We start from the raw sequence: 19,488 nt of genomic DNA, 5'->3' as shown, positions 1-19,488 counted from the left end.
ATGAAGAGAGAAGTATGGTCATTTTCTCGTAGACTTCTATGCAATCTGACATATTGCTGCAACCACAGGAGTTGCCCCCTGCTGGCTATAAGGAAGAATACACTTAACACTTACTTTCTTTTTCGGACTCAAAGAACACAGGTCTATGAACCGAACACAGAGGATCCAACAAATGGCATCTGGTAGCATTTTTGTTTAGTTTAGTTTTTTAACATATGGCGTAGGGGAAAGGTTACAGGTGTGCTGATTTGTACCAGAAACAAAAAATTGGGATTTCTCAAGAATTTTTTGAGCTTTCCTTTTACGTCTTTCTCGACTTTATGCACAGTAATAAAACCCCCGAGAACCCCTTTAAAGGGCATAGAAGTTAGTACTCCATCTCTAAAATCTGGACTATGAACCTTACTTTTTCCAATTTTTCATAATTTTTTACTGTAACACATGAGAACCACCCACTTTGAATATTTTGGAAACTTACATAGCCAAGAAAACTAATTCACTGTCTTTTTATTTACACTCTCAGGTAGAACACATCCTAACTGAAACCACCTGGCTATTATGAGCCCCCTCTCCCCCATCAAGCCTCCTCCCACCTGCATGCTTACGTGTGTGTGTGTGTGTGTGTCAGGAAAAACAGGAGTGAGTAACCACTGGCCGTACTGAACAATGCATGGTTGTGATTACATGTTTATGTCCATATTTGTAAGTCTGCTGGAAGGCGTCTGTGTGTGTGTGTGTGTGTGTGTGTGTGTGTGTGTGTGTGTGTGTGTGTGTGTGTGTGTAGGGGCTGACGACAGAGTTTGTGTACATGTGTATGTGTGAGAATGAAAGTGTGTACACTGCAAGTTGTGAGAGTAAATAAACGCAGTGCAGCGGGGGCTCACGTGGCGTTATTATCAGAGCTCAGAGAAAAGACAAACTGTTTTTTCACTCCGGTTTAATTCACACCACCTTCTGCTGCCTCCTCCCTTTCCCCACGACCCACCACAGTATACACATGCACACATGCATGCACGCAATCGCAGCCCCCACCACCCCAAATTCAACACATGGCTCCAATCAGGGAATTATTTTTAGCACTTCATGTTTCCGTGCAAGAATTCTAATCACTTGTATTGTGATTTTTTTTTTTTTTTGTCAGTTTGTACACTCGCAGGCTGTGTGTATGAATGAACTTCACAGTCCGAATTCCATAAACGGACCCTTTATAGCCTCACTGAGGTGAAGCCGGGAGTGTTTGAGCACTTTGGCTTTTTCCTTTTTCTGCATATGCCTGCCGCTTGATTGCAATTGTATCCCAGCAGCTTTGTGAGTGGGGAATTTTTCAAAATGGCCCAGAAAAAGGCCAGTCTTCTGCGGAATCGCTTACTTTGATGATTGCAAAAAAAAAAAATTCCACAAAATAAAGTTTGGCTTGGAAACCACAGATCAAACACGCACACACACAAGGACTAGTACAGTATGCAAACTCACACACTCACAATTTGCGGTACACTGAGGCATTCTTTCTCCCTCGTTCTCTCACACACACACATGCACACACACTGACTTACACTCATTAATCTGGGTAGACTCAGGAAACCACTCCAGCGAGCTGGCTGGAGGCCCCGGGAGCGGTGGAGGGGTGGAAGGGGGAGAAAGGGGGGGGGGATCAAAGTGAGGACGAGAGGAGCAGGCTCGCTGAAAAGAAACAGCAGAAGAGGGAAGAAAGGAGAAAAGAAAGTTTGGAGAGGGAAGAAAAGAGAAAGGAAAATTTCCTTTGCTCTTGAGCTATGAGAATACAGGAAGGAGAGAGGATCTGAAACCCCTCGATTTAATGAACTAGGAAGGTAGTGACTGTGTTTGTGTGTGCGAGATCGTGTGTATGTGTCCATCCATACCTTGGGGATGTGACTGAGGTGCACGTGAAAGTATGTAAGACAAGAAACGGGCAGTGTTTTAAACATAAAATGAACTTTCGAACAAAAAAGTAAAAACCGTGAAATAAAAAAACACACTCCGTTTTACTCATACACACACACACACACACACACACACTGTACACACAGGTCAAGACATAAGTGTACGTGCACACACTCGCACACATGTGTGCACGCTTCTCCCCCCTAAAAGCTCCACAGGGAGGGTCGACAGTCCTTAAGAAAATATTCCCCAAAGCACTAATTAGAAAAACGATGGTGCTCGTTAATAGCCAGTCCCCCCTCAGACACGCACACACACTCATGCACACATCCCCCTACATCTAAACACTATCCTGGCTGCTCCCCTCCCCTCTCCACCCTACCTCACCCCCCAAGTCTGGCAGAAGAAGAAAAAAAAAACAGAAAATACAAAAACAAAACAAAAAAGATTCTGGCAGAAGGAGAAGAGAGCGTTCCACTGGCAGGCCTGGGTCAGGGCCCTATTTACCTACCGCAGCACTGCTCCTTCTCCCTCACAGCACCGAGCACCTCCCCTCGACACAGAAACCTGACCCTCTGTCTCCTTCTGAATCACACACGAACATATATCCATACACATAAACCAGCCCAGAAGTAAAGTGGCACATGGTCTTCGTTAAAAGGTTCTGGGCTTCCAGTGAAACTCAATCTCACGTCCGAATTATTCCTCCTCATTTCTTAAACTTGACTTCAGTAAATGTAAAAAGAGGAGGAGTTGTATTTTTTTCCCCCCTTTTCTGTCCTCCTCGATCATTCCCTTTTCTCCCCCTCCGTTCTCTTATCCTGATTAAGTTGCGGAGTGGAAAAAAAGACGCTGAGTGAAACAGCCAAAGGATTTCTCGAGCCTTTATTATCCATCACTGGAACCAGTTCAGGAAAACTGAGAGCAAGGGAGAAGAACAATAGCTTGGACTTTCTCAGACGAAGCAGGGCAGTCTAGTTACACACACGCACGATACATACAAAGCTTCCTCACCCATGGCTCAATAAAAGCAGGTGAGGTTGCAATTTCAGGGAATCAATTTGTTTTCTCTCCGCTCTCTTAGCTCTCTATCTGTTGCTGACATTTCCTCCCCGTACCATAGCGGAGCCCAACCGCCTATTACCACACCACACAGGCCCTTATTAAATGTATATATAGTCACGCTTCAGACCAGGAGACACTTTCTCACACAAAGACTGAGAAGAGAGAACACAGGGTCATACAACAAACTCCTCTCATGAAAGAATACAGGCGCAGGCGGGGAGGGAAACTGAAGCTTGACCAAGATCCAAAATGGCCTCAGCTTGTGTGGGCGGATGAAGACAGTCAAATCCAACACGCCTGCGTCTTGTTTCATGGTGTGTGCCCCCCCCCCAAAAAAAGTGTGTGCCTCTCTGTCACGCACCTCTCCAGCACTCATTAGAAACATCTCACTTAGGGTAACAGTGTTATTTCAGTGTTTGTAGCTCGTTATGGGAGTGTTTTTCCTGTGGCGTGTGTGTGTGTGTGTGTGTGTGTGTGTGTGTGTGTGTGTGTGTGTGTGTGTGTGTGTGTGTGTGTGTGTGTGTGTGAGAGAGAGAGAGAGGAGAAAGGGAAGGGAAGAGGGTGAGGTAGGGGGAGAGAAGGGGAGACTTCTAAAACATGGGGTGAGAGCATAGGAACGTAGAGTGTGATTCCAGATGTGTTTTTTACTGCTCTGGCTGGGATGACAGGGCTGTAAAGAAACTCTCTCGAGTAGCCTGAAGGGGGAGAGAGAAGGGGGGAGAAGGAGGAGTGAAATGCTCGGTGGCTTAAGGCCCTCGGGGGCGAGGTCTGAGAAGATTTGGGGAACAGGAGAAAGGTTGAGGAGAGGGTGATGGTGAACATTGAGGGGTTTGGAAGAAGTTAAGTGTGGGGCAGTTTTTAGGGCCTCTGGGACTCAAATGGTGGAGGCTCAGGAAGGGGGAGGAAAGGGGGCAGGCAAAGACCGAGTGTAATATGTTTTCCTGGCAAAAACGATATACTTTATTGGCTCAGGTGTGCAGAGCCAAGAGTCTGGAACTGCACACGGTGACTGGGGAGTAGTGGATGTCATAGTGAGCTGTGTAGTTGTGTGTTCATATTCAAATGCACTGTGTCTATGAGTAAAGAAAATGGAGAAGGACCAAGAAAAACAGAGAGAAGGGAAAGAAAGGAGAAGGCCTGGTAGGTAGCGTCTGCTTGTGTGGAAAATGGATAGGAAAAAACATAAGAATTTCCTGTTCCCTGTAGTAAATGTTTATGATTTCTGAATAACTAAAAAAAAACCTGAAAAACTGAAACAGACCAAAGAGCTGAATCGCAGGCCTCAGTTAGCATGTTAAATGTTAAAGGTGTGTTAAGTATGGCTTGTTTGGAAGGATTGCCAAGAGAAAGCCTGAAACATGGCAGCACAGCTTAAAATTTAAAAAGACTTCTGGGGCAATGTCCTCTGGACAGATGAGGCCAAAGTGGAGATGTTTGGTCATAATGCACAGCACCAAATCTGATGAAAACCAAACAGCACATCAGCACAAACACCTCATACCAGCTGTCAGTCACAGTGGTGGAGGGGTCATAATATGGTCTTGTTTTACAGCCAGAGAATCGAAGCACCTTGCAGTCACTGAGTCGACCATAAACTCCTTTGTACACCAAATTATTCTACAGTCAAATATGAGGCCATCTGTTTGATTTGTGCCTGAAGCTTGGCCCAAACTGAATCATGCAACAGGACAATGATCCCACAATGAAGTGCCACACCACTCCCATGTTAGGAAAGAATAGTAAGAAACTGGAGAAACTGGAACAGGGGGAGGCAAGTTAGCGAGGGCTGTAATAAAAATAATAAAATTTTAACCCCATTGACTAAGAAAAAGGTTTAGCACATAACCCCGCTACACCACAACACATCACTTTTCATTGTTTTTGTACGTATCAAACTAATTAGAAATGCTCCGTTAGTGAGCCGTGGAGGCGCTCGGGTTTTTTGACTTTTGAACAGAGCCGGGCTGTTTCCCCGTTACACTTTTCTAATCTAACAATTAAAGACGTCTGACTACTGTACTAGCATTAAAGTGATATACCACACTACCAGCTAAGTCTATGTCCAAAATGTCTAAATATTGCTTTAAGTCGGAGCCCTGAGAAGGACTTTAATCTAGACTACATAACTTCATCTGAACAGAAGCCAGTGTGGCCTCAAGTGACAATTATGGGATAAGAGTAAAAGCAAAAACATGTTGCAACAGTAGCAAAGAAGAAAGGAGCCATAAAGACATAGTAGTCGCCTACTATCTGAAAGGGGGGGATGATTAACTGAGTCAGTAGCATAACAGTATCTAACATCAGCCACCATAAACTACTGGCCATGCCAAACCTAGTAGGGGTAGAAGTCCTGAAAGGAGTTGAGTTTAGGCCTCAACTTTTTAGCTGAAAGAGGAAGACTGGAGAAGAGTGTCATCTTCTACTTCTTCTTTTAAAAGTAGTTAAAGAGTCTCACATTAAGACTTAGTAAACTGTCTGCTGTTTCCGCTTTCACCTCTCATACTTACTGTTCAATCCTGATCACTGTCAAAAATTTTTGTGAGCTCACTTTCGGTTTCAAATAAAGCAGTTTAGATCATTTCGCTTGTTTATACCCGGCGTAATCGTCTGACCAATCATCTTTCTCGCAAGACTCCATTGTTGACTCAGCGCTCCCAAATCTCAGTAATTACTTCGGTGAGTCACCTAAAATCTTTTCGCAACTGAGACAAACTATGGCCACGACTGCAAAAATAAGACCCAGGTTGAATTATCCTCTGACACAACTTTGAAAGAAAAGAAAAAAATCACATGATTTAAAAACAGGTCTGGTTTATTTCAAGCATGAAATGGGTGTGGAAAAAAGGAAAAAGGTGTGACTGAGAAACAAAAAAGGAAGACTTGAAAGGAAGGGAAACGGTATCACGATGGAGAAATGTGTGCAGTGTGTGTGTTTAGTGTGATCCAGTGCAGCTATTCCTGCAGCTTGTTAGTCATGCTCGTTAATACACGCCTGTTTTATGGGATCTCTTCAAAGGCTGATGTGGTGTTTCATCTCAACCTTACCTTTTCCACGCAGACGCGGACAGAGTGGGGATGAGGAAGAAAGGAGGTGGAAGGGCCCGGGATTAACGGAAGAAGACATTTTCATGAGTTGTGGCTTCAGAAAATAGTGTAAAAAAACAAAAAAAAAAAAACAAAGGAAGAGAAGAAGAAAACACAAGAATTAAAAAGATAAAGAGACAGAAAGAGAAAATGCAGAGTATCTGAAGGTTTAACAAAAGGCGACTAATTACACAGACTTACCATTTTATTTGGTACACACTTTCAACTGTTCCTTAACACAAATCTCTAATCAACCAATCAAATGATAGCAACTCAATCCTCTTAGGCATATATACATGGTGAAGACGACCTGCTGAAGCACCAGAATGGGGAAGAAAAGTCATTCAAGTGATTTTGATTGTCCATGGTTGTCGTTGCCAGACAGGCTGGTCTGAATACTCTGAATCTGATGATCTACTGGGATTTTCCCACACAGCCATCTCAAGAGAACGGTCCCAAAAGAGGAAATATTCAGTGAGCAGCAGTTCTCTGGAAGAAAATGTCTTGTTGATGTCAGAGGTCAGAGGAGACTGGCCAGACGGCCTCAAGCATATAGGAAGGCAAAAGTAACTCAAATAACAACCTGTTACAACTGAGAATGCAGAAGACCATCTTTGAATGCACAAATGTTGAAGCATGAAGCAGACGGGCTATGGTAGCAGAAGACAATGGGTCTCTTAGTATCAACTGAGCACTGCCTCTATGACCGTGGAACAGGAAAGCCACCTCATGGATGTGCCGCTGACAAATCTGCAGCAACTGTGTGATGCTATCATGTCAGTATGGACCAAAATCTCTAAGAAATTATTCCAGCGCCTTGGTGAATCTATGCTGGTGAATTAAAGCAGTTCTGAGGACAAAAAGGGGTCCAACCTGGTACTAGCAAGATGTACCTAATAAAGTGTCCAGTGAGTGTAGAAGAGCTACTGTCCTCAATTCCCATGACAAGCAGCAATGGGAAGATTGCACCCTTGTGCTGTTCAGCCAAACACACATCAAACTTTATTTTAAATAAGAAAACTTGCCTTTATGGGGGTGTTGTTTTAGAATATATGCATCTTCCAGAATAGTGCAGCTTTAAAAATCATCTTGGTTTTTGGATGATTATATTTAACCCAAACAGCCAGGGGTTAAAAAAGAAATAAAGAAAGCTACGGCAAAAGAGTGAAAACCAAGCATTACCCATCTCTGCCTACAAGTAAGAAAACCTGCCTGCCAGCCCTGCTTCACACTTTTTAACATGTTTTATTTAATTCGTTTAATCCATACCAACATGCAATACCTTACCTCGACGATGCCAGATGAGCAGTGGAATATTTAGCAACTTCTTGCTCACAGTTATGAAAAAAATACCACAAATAACCGCATAAAAGCACAACATATCGGTTAGTAACACCTTAGCTTTAGTACAAATAACACGAACAAGATTTAGCATTTGAATTTACAGATACAGGAGAGGGTGTACATTTTATGCTGAGCTAAGTCAGCCGTTTTCTAGCTTTATACCTAAAAATAAAAAGACATGAGAGTATTTTAAGTTTTCCTCCTTCATGCAAGTTTCATGCGAGTTTTTAAGACTTTGGACGTAGAATTTAAGTCTTAAAGTGGTTCAGCTGTGCATATATATTTAAATCGATATAAGCTCTGTAACATGTAGGGATATTTCAGGTCTCGCAGGCATTCTGAAAATATAAAAAGAGGCCGCAGGGTAAGAAAGTGAAGGAAGAGTTGGTGGTAAAACAGGCCACATCGCACCACGTTGTACCCGACACATACTGTGTGACCGCTCACTTGCCCCCCCGCTCCCGCTCCGTGCTCCACAGGCACGCCAGCACCTCCAGGTCCGGAGAGCAAAGCTTTCTGTGGGGATCAGAAACAGATGTGCCTTCTGCCCTCTTCTCTTAACTCACACAAAAACACACACGCTGTCTTGTACACACACACACATGCTGGCGGCAATTCAGAACCGGCACCAGGACCCAGCCAGAGCACCGGGCCAGCGTGACCCCAGGCTTGACCCCGGCCCGCAGCGCCTCAGACAGGAAAGGGATGCAATTGGCTTCAGCTGTGACCCTCCGCCCCCTCTATTCTGCGTACATCCCCCCTTCTCATTAAGACAAACTATTTTTAAAGGCAAAGCAGCTTTCATTACCACTAAAGCCAGCACCCTGGAGCACGGAGAAAAGGATGGAGGAGTGGAAATATGGAGGAAAGGTATAAAGAACAAGAAACAAATGGAGGCTGAGACACCAGGGGCACAAAGGAGATATTAAAAAAAAAAAAAAAAAAGCGGGATGAAAGAAAACGAGAGAAAAAGGGCAGAGTGTAAGAAAATCCAGACTTAGGGGAGACGGGAAAGTCAGGCATATCACTTGCAGCTGTTGCAAGCTAATGTTCCCAGAATCCACTGCAACTTGGCATGGCTTTTCTAATAAGAAAGGGTGGTGTCATGGTTACATTCATATCAAAACATCCAAAACAACTGCTCTGAATGGGGGGGAAAGACGCAGCGAGAAAAGAAAAGGAGATGAAGTCACTTGATAATAATGACAATTAAAGCGCAGTAATTATAAACAGCAGCGAGACACATTTGTCTTAGAGACAGGCTGCTAAAGCGAACAAACAACATATTTATTTGTTTAGGGATGTACAGCAAAGACATATGGAAGAAATTGGACTGCTTTCACTCACATTTGAAAAAAAATCTACTCTTTATTTTGCTTGCCTCTGATTTTTTTCTGTCCTTTGTAACCCATAAACCAACAAAACACCAACATGTCTCTGCTATTTTCCTCCATAAGAGAGCCCTTTGTTCAGACTAGTTGGGAACCGTGCATGTGTCAGATTACCTACTCCAGGTTTTAATGTCTGCAAAACTGCTGAAAACATTTGAATATTTCATGTTTGGCGACCTGCAATGGCCAAAACCTGGAGTAAAGAAAACAAACTCTCCAGATCTGTGTTGAGTGTGGGCGTATGTAAGTGAGAGTGGCAGGGCATGCTGAGGTAGATTAATACCGCTCCACAGAGGAGGAGGAGGGGGTGTTCTTCTTCTATTCAGGGCTGACTGATGTGCGTCCCAAATTGATTTATGAAAACGGGACCTTAATCAATTATGTGTGGAGAAAGAGGGAAAGAGAGAGAAAAGGAGAGAAGAAGAAAGAGAGGATCTGGTGATGGTGGGGGGGAGAAGAGTGGGAATTAAAGAGGATGAAGCTGCAGAGGGGATAGGGTATGAATGCCGCTGCTCTGCTGAGGAATGCGTCTAGTAGACGTCAGTGTATGCCACAGGTGTCCAGCATGGTGGACGTGATGGTTTGTCAAGGAGAATAATGCGCCGAGGCTGATCCTGATGTATGCGACCAATTCCTCAGGCAACACACTGAGCGTGCTGCATCTATAACATTCATGTCCATCTATGGCATTCATAAAATCTGCAAAGGATCTGACGGATATCAAGGGGTGGGGTGGGGGGTGGATGCACACACGCTCAGTCACTAGCAGAAGCGGTAAAGGTTGTATTTGTGCAGCAGTATAATGTGGTTTTTGTGGTAATAATAGCCCAGTTTTTGGACCGGGGAGGGGAGCAGTGGAGGAGAGTGAAGCTGCAGTTGTTTAAAAAGTCCTTCCCCTGCTTTGCCCATTGTGCCGAAGACAGGGGTGTGTGGTGGGGGGGAAGAGAAGAGGGTCACGCTGGGAGCTCGTTTCTCCTGCCTGTCAGAACTCTATCTGGGATCCAGCCGGAACTAATCAACTCCAATAGGCCTCCCCATTACCCAGGGTGCAATGGGCCACGGGCCGGGGGCTGGCCGGTGGGAAACACAGGAGGAGGAGAAGGGGGGGGGAAATATCCTCCCAACCCCTTACCCCCTCAGTCCTTTCCTACCACTACTCCTCCACACACACACACACACACACACACACACACACACACACACACACACACACACACACACACACACACTCTCCGTACTCCACCAACCCGTGCAGCACACACAACACTCCCACTGTTTCACACTGAAGCAATAATAAACACTTGCAATAATATTTTCACAGCAAGCAATAGCCTGCTTCAGATCAGGACCTCGCACAGCTGTGGAGTACTTTCCTGCACACGTGGGCATCCACTCACATGCACACACACACACAAACACTCACACACACACATACACATGCAGTTTCCTCATCACGCTGTGCTGATAAGCTTTGAGACATGTTTAAAAGCACTCTGGGTGACAAAGCAGTAAAAAGTATTCAGATAATATTTTCTAAACACAACTAAATATCTGCATCAAAACAGACTAACTGTGAAAATTGGATTCTTCTTCCTTTGTTATTTGCGTGTTTAGAAAGTTGGAAAAACAGATTCTTTGCTACTATTACATTTCTTTAAAGAATAAAACCATTGTTTTCTGCTTCTTTAAATATTTTCCCAACTGTATTTTTTTTTATTCATAAAACTCTGTGTGAAAAAGTCAAAAGGTTTGAGAAGTAATTCAACATAAACTCCCCAAATATGATCTGTAGCAACACAACTATATTGCCCTCTAGTGGCCATTTAAATACACTGCGACAGTTAAGGGGATTTACAGAATTTTAAAAAACAGAAAGTTTCCTTAACTTCTGAGAAGTCCTGTTACTGTGAGAAGCTTTCATAGGCTTACTAAAGAAAAAAAAATTTTTTTTAAAGGAGATCAATCTTAACATTTGAAAAGAAATCTAATCTATATAATTACACAAAATTATATTTTTTAAATAAATCAGTGCCTGTACTCTAGAGTCCATGTTACAATTAGATAACACTTTGTGGTTTAAGGGCAACATCAAAGCCAACCCTACGAGTGTGTGCACCAGCTTTAGTGTGCATGTTTTTATGAATGACTTCAAACTCCTTCATGAAGCTGAAGTGGGGGCAGATTTAAATTGACTGAAGAAAACACCAAACACCCCCACTTTACATGCCCTGATGCACCCCTCAACTATGTATGTGTATTTGCCAGTTTCTTGTTCCAGCCTTATTGCATACACTTTTTTTTTTACTGAATACCCCTCTAATTAATTGCAATCGAACTCTCTCTATCCCCCTGCTACAACTTGCTGCATGCATGTGTGAATATATGTTTGTGAAGAGCTGAAGAGGTGATCCGAGCACTGCTGAGAGGCCCGGATAAAGGCGGTTGTCACATGGGAACCTTCCCCGAGGCCTTGTGGTGGAGGAGGGGGTATTGATGGGCACTGGGGTGGGGTTAATCCCCATTCACCTCGTCATTCACTCATCCAGGCCACTCACAATGAGCCCTGCCCGCCTCCCCCTTCGTCCCCACCGTGACATCTGACCCCACGTTTACGGCTGCTGTTCCCGTAGCCTTTATGCTTCCATCCTGTTATTATCTGCAATATTTACTCCTTTTGATTTCTCTGCTGACCGCTGCCGTCGCCCACACAGCTCTCTTGACTGAGTGAAAAAAACTCAAGTGCTCTTTTTACTCCTTCAGTGTCACCCCAGAAACCTTAAAACCAACAGCAAACACTACCTGAAGTGGAAGTAAGTCAGCTTACAATCATTTATTTATGACTATCTGATTTAGGGCACAGGAAGCAGCACTGCCACTTGAGTGGATGGGGTCAAAGAAGAGGGCTCTTCATAAGTAAATTAAGTGAGTGTAGTTATTATAAAATGACTGAACATTGATGTTATTAATAAAACTATTTTTGAGTGAACACCCTTCTTGTAACGTGGCTTGTTCCAGTTTGTGCCAAACTGTGGCAAATCTGGGATGTGCTGGAAAAGAAACAACTATTTGGTTGTGAACAAATCAAAACTCGGGACCAACACTGTTCTCTTCTAACATCAGTCAAAGTCAGCAAAAGCAGATAAAAAACAGTCCAACCAAAACACCACCCTGTGTGGTACTGCCAAAAAAATCTTGGCCGCAGTATTACATCTCAAAATTCAGCTCTGAGCAAACCGCAGGCTAAGTTGGCCATCAACAATGACTAAATCTCTACCACGCACCAAACTGGTTTGAATATCCCAGTGGCGTCACTCTCGTCCGGGGGAGACATTGATAGTTCTTTACTCTAAAAGGCCTTAAAGAAAAAGCACAGATGTTATCATGGCTCACTTATATTAAGTCCCACCCACAATGACCACTAATAATTACACACGTGCTTTCCCTACTTTGATCACTCAAAACATGTGCTTTAAAAAGAAGATACTATCAGCCGTAACCAGTGTTGGGTAAGTTGCTTTAAATTAGTAACTTAGTTACATTGCTAGTTACTTCTATCAAAAGTAACTCAGTTATTTCAAAGTAACTAGTTACTAGGGAAAATAACTTTGGTTTTACTCAGAATTCTCCTATTAATGTGTTGCTTCCCTAACTGGATACCAGCAAGGATGCCAGTCTTCTATCTTGCTTACATGTTAGCACTATCCTGCCACAAGTGCACTGTGCCACCTAATGGCCTGAAACTTAAATGGCAGTGTAGTAGTGTGAGTGCAAGTTAATGATGAAATGAATAAAACTAAATTAGAAATGAACAATGTTTGTTTTATGCGTCACTTTTTTATGTGTCTGTTTTAATCTACACTCAACAAAAATATAAACGCAACACCTTTGTTACTGCTCCCATTCCCCATGGGATGGACGTAGAGACCTAAAATTCATTCCAGATACACAATATAACCATCCCTCCCAAACAGTGGTCACAAATCAGTCCAAATGTGTGGTAGTGGGCACATCTGCTATATTGAGATAATCCATCCCACCTCACAGGTGTGCCACATCAGGATGCTGATCTGACATCATGAGTAGTGCACAGGTGTACCTCAGACTGCCCACAACAAAAGGCCACCCTGGAATGTGCAGTTTTGTCTCACAGCAAAATGCCACAGATGCCACAAGCAATGAGGGAGTGTGCAATTGGCATGCTGACAGCAGGAATGTCAACCAGATCTGTCGCCCGTGCATTGAATGTTCATTTCTTAACCATAAGCCGTCTCCACAGGCGTTTCAGAGAATATGGCAGCACATCCAACCGGCCTCACAACCGCAGACCTCGTGTAACCACACCAGCCCAGGACCTCCACATCCAGCAGGTTCACCTCCAAGATCGTCTGAGACCAGCCACCCAGACAGCTGCTGGAACAATTGGTTTGCACAACCAAACAATTTCTGCACAAACTGTCAGAAACCGTCTCAGGGACGCTCAACTGCATGCCCGTCGTCCTCATCGGGGTCTTGACCTGACTCCAGCTCGTCGCCGTAACAGACTTGTGTGGGCAAATGCTCACATTCGATGGCGTCTGGCACGTTGGAGAGGTGTGCGCTTCACGGATGAATCATGGTTCACATTGTTCAGGGCAGATGGCAGCTGAGAATGTCCCAGTTCTTGCATGGCCAGCATACTCACCGGACATGTCACCCATTGAGCATGTTCGGGATGTGCTTGACCGGCGTATACGACAGCGTGTACCAGTTCCCACGAATATCCAACAACCTCGCACAGCCATTGAAGTGGAGTGGACCAACATTCCACAGGCCACAATTGACAATCTGATAGACTCCATGCGACGATGTGTTGCACTGCATGAGGCAAATGGTGGTCACACCAGATACTGACCGGTTCTGGGTCCCCAGACCCCCAATAGCGCAAAAAACTGCACATTCCAGGGTGGCCTTTTGTTGTGGGCAGTCTGAGGTACACCTGTGCACTACTCATGATGTCAGATCAGCATCCTGATGTGGCACACCTGTGAGGTGGGATGGATTATCTCAATATGGCAGATGTGCCCACTACCACACATTTGTACTGATTTGTGACCACTGTTTGGGAGGGATGGTTATATTGTGTATCTGGAATGAATTTTAGGTCTCTACGTCCATCCCATGGGGAATGGGAGCAGTAACAAAGGTGTTGCGTTTATATTTTTGTTGAGTGTATTTCTCAGTGCCAACATTAAACTGTGCCTCAGACCATTTAGGAGCTGTAGGTATCAAAATAGTACAAAAAATGTAGTGCAAAAATGGTTCAACATAAACACAGTGAGGTTTATCCATTCTTAACTGAAAACAGCTGAACTGCAGAAACTGTAGACAACATGTTAAGTAAACTTAAAAGTATTTTCAGCCTCACAAAGAAAAATAAAATAAATAATAAGTATTTTCAGCCTCTTAAATAGTCAATATTTAACCAAAATAATATTTTGGGCCAATCAGGATTTGGCCCTGATTGGTCCAGCATGCCACAGAGAGTTGCAAACGTTTCAAAGAAGAAGGATCAACACTATAAATACAGACTCTCTAGATAAATTTGATGAAATGACTCTTTTTGTGGACAAGGACTGAAGCTGTCTGGGGAGGAGAAGTCAAGAGGGATGGGTTATCTAATAAGTTAAAATGTTACTGCTGTAAATATAAAGGCCACAGAGAGAGCTTCTGTACCTTGTGTGAATGTGGTAATGGGGTTCCCAGGTTTCAGCTTGCTCTCCAGGAAGCCGTGCTTTGGTTCTGTGGAGATTTCATAAACCAGCTGTCCATCATCTGTGTCCGGGTCCATGGTCAGCAGCTCCTTCTTGGTGATCAGATTGGTGGCCTGACAGACATCAGAAATCATCTTTGCTTTAAAGCGGGACTCTCACAGTGCAAGAATTCATTACTGGGTATTTCATTCACAATGTCACACTATGATTCAGCTGAGCAGGAAGTTTTCTTTTCAATTTCAGCGTCCCTGATGAAGCCATCATAGCAAAAATACAGCTATTAAGAAGCATCGCCTCACTACTGGCTCAAGACACAGAAATCAGCATATCCAACATCACAGCGCCAACTAAAAAAACGTGTTTACCTCTGTATCTCATCTCGACATTGAGATTCAGCCAACAAAAGTAAGGGAAAGTAGTTAACTTGTCTATTCTGTTAATGGACAGCATCAGTTTTCCAAGTTTAAAACCACCACCTTTCACATCTGGAACATGTGAAAAATAAATCCACTGGTGTTGAGAACCGTTTGTTTCTCAAACAGATAAATTCACCACAGAAGGTGATGCGATGGCTTAAAATGATTTTTGGTGTGTCTTGTATATTTTAAAGATGATTCATTTATGATTATTTCAAATAAGTTTCAATGTATCCAACAAACAAAGTTCATATCAGCTGTGTTTATTAAGCCGTTTCTTCTGCAAACCACTTTGCAACCAACCTTCTTTTTCAATTTGCCAATAACTTCTATGTGGACGCTGGGTTAGAAACTACAGTTCTGGGAATCCTTGATTTGAACATTTTACAGTTCAGGTATTTTATTTGTAACTGTAGGTAGATTTAGATCAGGACAGCACGTCTGACACTGTGGTCAGCAGCACAGGAGCACCACAGGGAACTGTGCTGCCCCCTCTTCTCTTCACCCTGTACACCTCTGACTTCTGCTACATCTCTGAATTATGCCACATTCAGAAGTTTGCAGATGACACGGCCATCATGGGGTGTATCTGGGATGATCAGGAAGAGGAGTACAGAAGTCTGGTGAGGAACTTTGTCGCATGGAGTCACACAAACCACCTGCAACTCAACACCTCAAAGACTAAGGAACTGGTTGTGGACTTCGGGAGGTCCAGAGAAGGTCCACTGCCGGTTCAGATAGAGGGGGAGGAGGTGGAGGTGGTCAACAAGTACAAGTACCTCGGGCTGTGGGTGGACGATAAACTGGACTGGTCATGCAACACAGAGCACCTGTATAAAAAAGCCCAAAGCCGACTGTACTTCCTCAGGAGGCTGAGGTCTTTTAACATCTGCAGGAAGCTCCTGAGGATGTTTTACCAGTCGGTGGTTGCTGGAGTACTTTTCTATGCTGTGGTGTGCTGGGGGAGCAGCACAGCAAAGAAGGACTCATCCAGGCTGGAGAAACTGATCAGGAAGGCTAGCTCTGTGGTCGGCATGAAGCTGGACACTCTGGTGACAGTGGCAGAGAAAAGCACACTAAAAAAAACTGCTGGACATTATGAACAATGCTGGGCATCCTCTGCACACGGCCATTAACAACCAGAAGAGTCTGTTCAGTGACAGGTTGCTTCTCCCAAAGACAAGAACTAACAGACTTAAAAACTCCTTTGTCCCACACGCCATCAGACTGTTTAACTCCTCTCTGGAGGGGAGAGGGAGGGGAAACAGGAGGACAAAGGAGGGGGGAACAACTAAGCTGTAGTGCCTCTTCACTTCACTGTGCAATACCTTTTGTGCAATACTTTTGTTAATAGTCAACAGTGCAATAGACCTCAATACTCGAAATGTGCAATTCACTTGTATTTTTATTTTTATTCCTATTTATTCTATTTATCCCCTTCGTATATTTTATTTTATTTATATATGTCTCTGTATTTATATGTGTGTGTGTGTGTGTGTGTGTGTGTGTGTGTGTGTGTGTGTGTGTGTGTGTGTGTGTGTGTGTGTGTGTGTGTAATATTCTGTAATTTCTGTCGGTGCTATGCTTTTGGAAACCGAATTTCCCAGAGGAACCCACCCGAGGGATTAATAAAGTTTTATCTTATCTTATCTCTTATTTGTTCTCGTGAATTGAAGAAACAACAGAAAACAAAACCTTGTCGAGAAAGACCAACAGAAAATACAAAAGGAAGAAATGTATTGCAAGATGAAGAACATCAAGACACAAAATGAAGGCTTGCAAGTTATGCTTGATGAAGCTCTGGAGAGAAATAAGGAGATCCTCCAAGACAAAAAACAAGAGCCCGTAGAGCAGAGCGACCTGCAGAGCAAACTCCAAGCCATGGAGGAAAAATACAAAGCTCTGCAGGTGAAACATGACAAAACTCTGCACAAAAATCAACAGTTGCTTCAAAACAAGAAGCAAATGGAAATTAAACTGAAACAAATGGGCTCCAATGTTGACGAGATGGAGGAAAAACACAGATTGCTCCAAATCAGGCTCGATAAAAAAGTGCACGGAAATAACCAGCTGCTTCAAGAAAAAGACCAACAGAAAATACAACTGGAAGAAGAAAAACTTATTCTTCAGAGGAAAAATGAAGAACTCCAAGAACTGTATAATGAAACAAAGTACAAAACAACTGTACTGGAAGGAGAAAAGAAAAAACTGGCAAATCAATGCTCAGCGATGCAGAGTAGCATCAATGCAATGCTGAGAAAAAATACAGAACTTGAAGAACTTTCTAAGACCTTGAAGCACAAAAACACTGAAATCCAGGCACAAAAGCAAGAACAACAGAAAACACATAAAGACCTGCAGTGTAGACTTCAAGATATCCAGAAGAGAAACCAGCAGCTGGAAGACATGCACACAGATGTGCACAAGGCAAAGCAAATAGAGGAGGCAACAGTTAAAGAACTGAAAGACCATCTTAAAGAAAAACAAGAACAATTAGAAGACATGGTGAAAAGATGCAACAAACTTGAGAAAGAAAACACAGAAACAATGGATGAGCTGAAAACCCTCATCATTGAGAAAAAAGTGCTGGTGGAAGAATATCTAAAAAAGAAGAGAAAACGTTTCCACTGGTTCTGGAGGAGGGACACTGCTGCTTCTCACCTGATGTAAGCTCATCTTCCTCCACCTCTATTCCATCTTCATTTTCCCCCTTCCCCTCCCTCCTTTTTCTTTTTTCACCCTCACCCCCCAACCAGTCCCGGCAGTTGACTGCCCCCTCCTGAGCCTGGTTCTGCCATAGGTTTCTCCTTTAGGTTTCTTTCACTTTAAAAGGAGTTTTTCCTATCCACTGTCGCCTGGTGCTTGCTCAGAGGGGATTGTTGGGGTTTTCTCTCCTCTCTCTTTCCTTCTTTCTATCCCCCCTTTCCCCCCTTCTACCTTTTCCTTTACCCAATAAACACAATTGGCCTCATTTTACATGTGTTTGAAAAATGTCTTCATTCAACAATAATTCATCTTAGGTATAAAAACAAGAAATGGGTAATAGCAGCATGTGTGTTTGTGTGTGTGCATAATATACATACTTGTATACCAGAAGGAATTAATACTAGATGGGTAGAGACAGGTTTTAAAGACTAGAAATGAAAACATGTGAGTCCTGTCTTTAAATAAAAATATGGAATTCCCTATATTCCTATCTATTCCAAACAACGGTAGTAAGTAACAAAGTTTCAAATTTGTCTTTCCCTTTGACTCTTAATTTATTAACCATGAACAAGAGGTCAGAGGCCAAATGTGGCACGATACCTTAAATCTTTCTATGATACTTTCTGTATTTGGACCAGAGATGGGCAACACCGCATAGTCTGATTACTTTTTTCAAGTAACGAGTAAAGTAAGGGATTACTATTGCAAAAAAGGTACAGTAATTAGATTACTGTTACTTTCCCGTAAGCAGGCTACATTACTGCGTAACTAATCCTCGTCATTTTCTTCGCGAGAGTGTCGCATGCTCGTACAATGACGTACGAGCATGCGACGTCCGTGGCAGCAACAGACGTGTGTAGATCAACAAAGGATAATATGGAGTGCAGGAGAGAGTACGACCATGCAGGGTTTAAAGCTTGGAAGTACTGACATTACTTTGACTTTGATTCTGTAAAAAGTGAGAAAAACATTGAAAACATACGGTAGTGAAGTCGGGTTTTTGTGATTAAGTTCTTAGCTCCCTGTTTCAGTTTTGTTGTCGTCCTCCCCGGTGTTCCCCTGACACTCTTGGTATTTGATGCATGAAGGCTTCCTCGGCTCAGCTCCCGTCTCCACACCCTGCTGTCACTTTTTTAAATACTTCCATCACACCAACAGGCACTTTAGAACAGGCTCAAACCGGAGAGGTGATTAATCGACCACAGCGCTGCACACCCCTGGCAACTTTGGGGGGTAAAGCCACTGGTTTGTGGTGGTTGCCAGGTGAAATCAGGGTCTGCTGCACCAAAAACATAATTGTGATTGCTTTGGTTGCAATCAGATTGCCATAGTCATCTGCAGTTTGCATGTAGGATGCCAACTACTCACCAAGCGGTGGGAAAAGTTTGGTTTGGTTTAGTTTGGCGTTCATCTTTACTTTTCCGTCCTTTCTAAAAACACTGACATATAGGTCTGGTCTACCTAGACTGGCAGCATGCTCGAGGTGTCCCAGGCTCGTCTGTTTGGTGACGCGGTAGATGAGCTCGCCCGGCTTGCTGTCCTGGTTGCTGGCTGACAGCTGCAGCGTGGTCAGCTTCTGAAAAATTACATTTTCTTATGTTGCAAGTCTCAAATCTTGATTGCCTAGATCCATTTAGTGTTTTATCATATGTGCTTTAAGCGGTAAATCTCAGGTAAAATGAACTGTTCTATCTGCCAGGAAGGACTCAAACACAGACCCAAGATAAACAAAGACTGGATACAGTCTCTATATTATCTGCATGTCGTTTGAAATCTACAAGACATGCTGACTCCATATCTGTGTAGGTTCCTAGTCAATCAGGTCATGGT

This window comes from Maylandia zebra, linkage group LG9, assembly GCF_041146795.1.
Source record: "Maylandia zebra isolate NMK-2024a linkage group LG9, Mzebra_GT3a, whole genome shotgun sequence".
In the NCBI taxonomy this organism is placed as follows: Eukaryota; Metazoa; Chordata; class Actinopteri; order Cichliformes; family Cichlidae; genus Maylandia; species Maylandia zebra.
The sequence above is the reverse complement of the archived record's forward strand: the minus strand, read 5'-3'. Positions refer to the sequence as shown.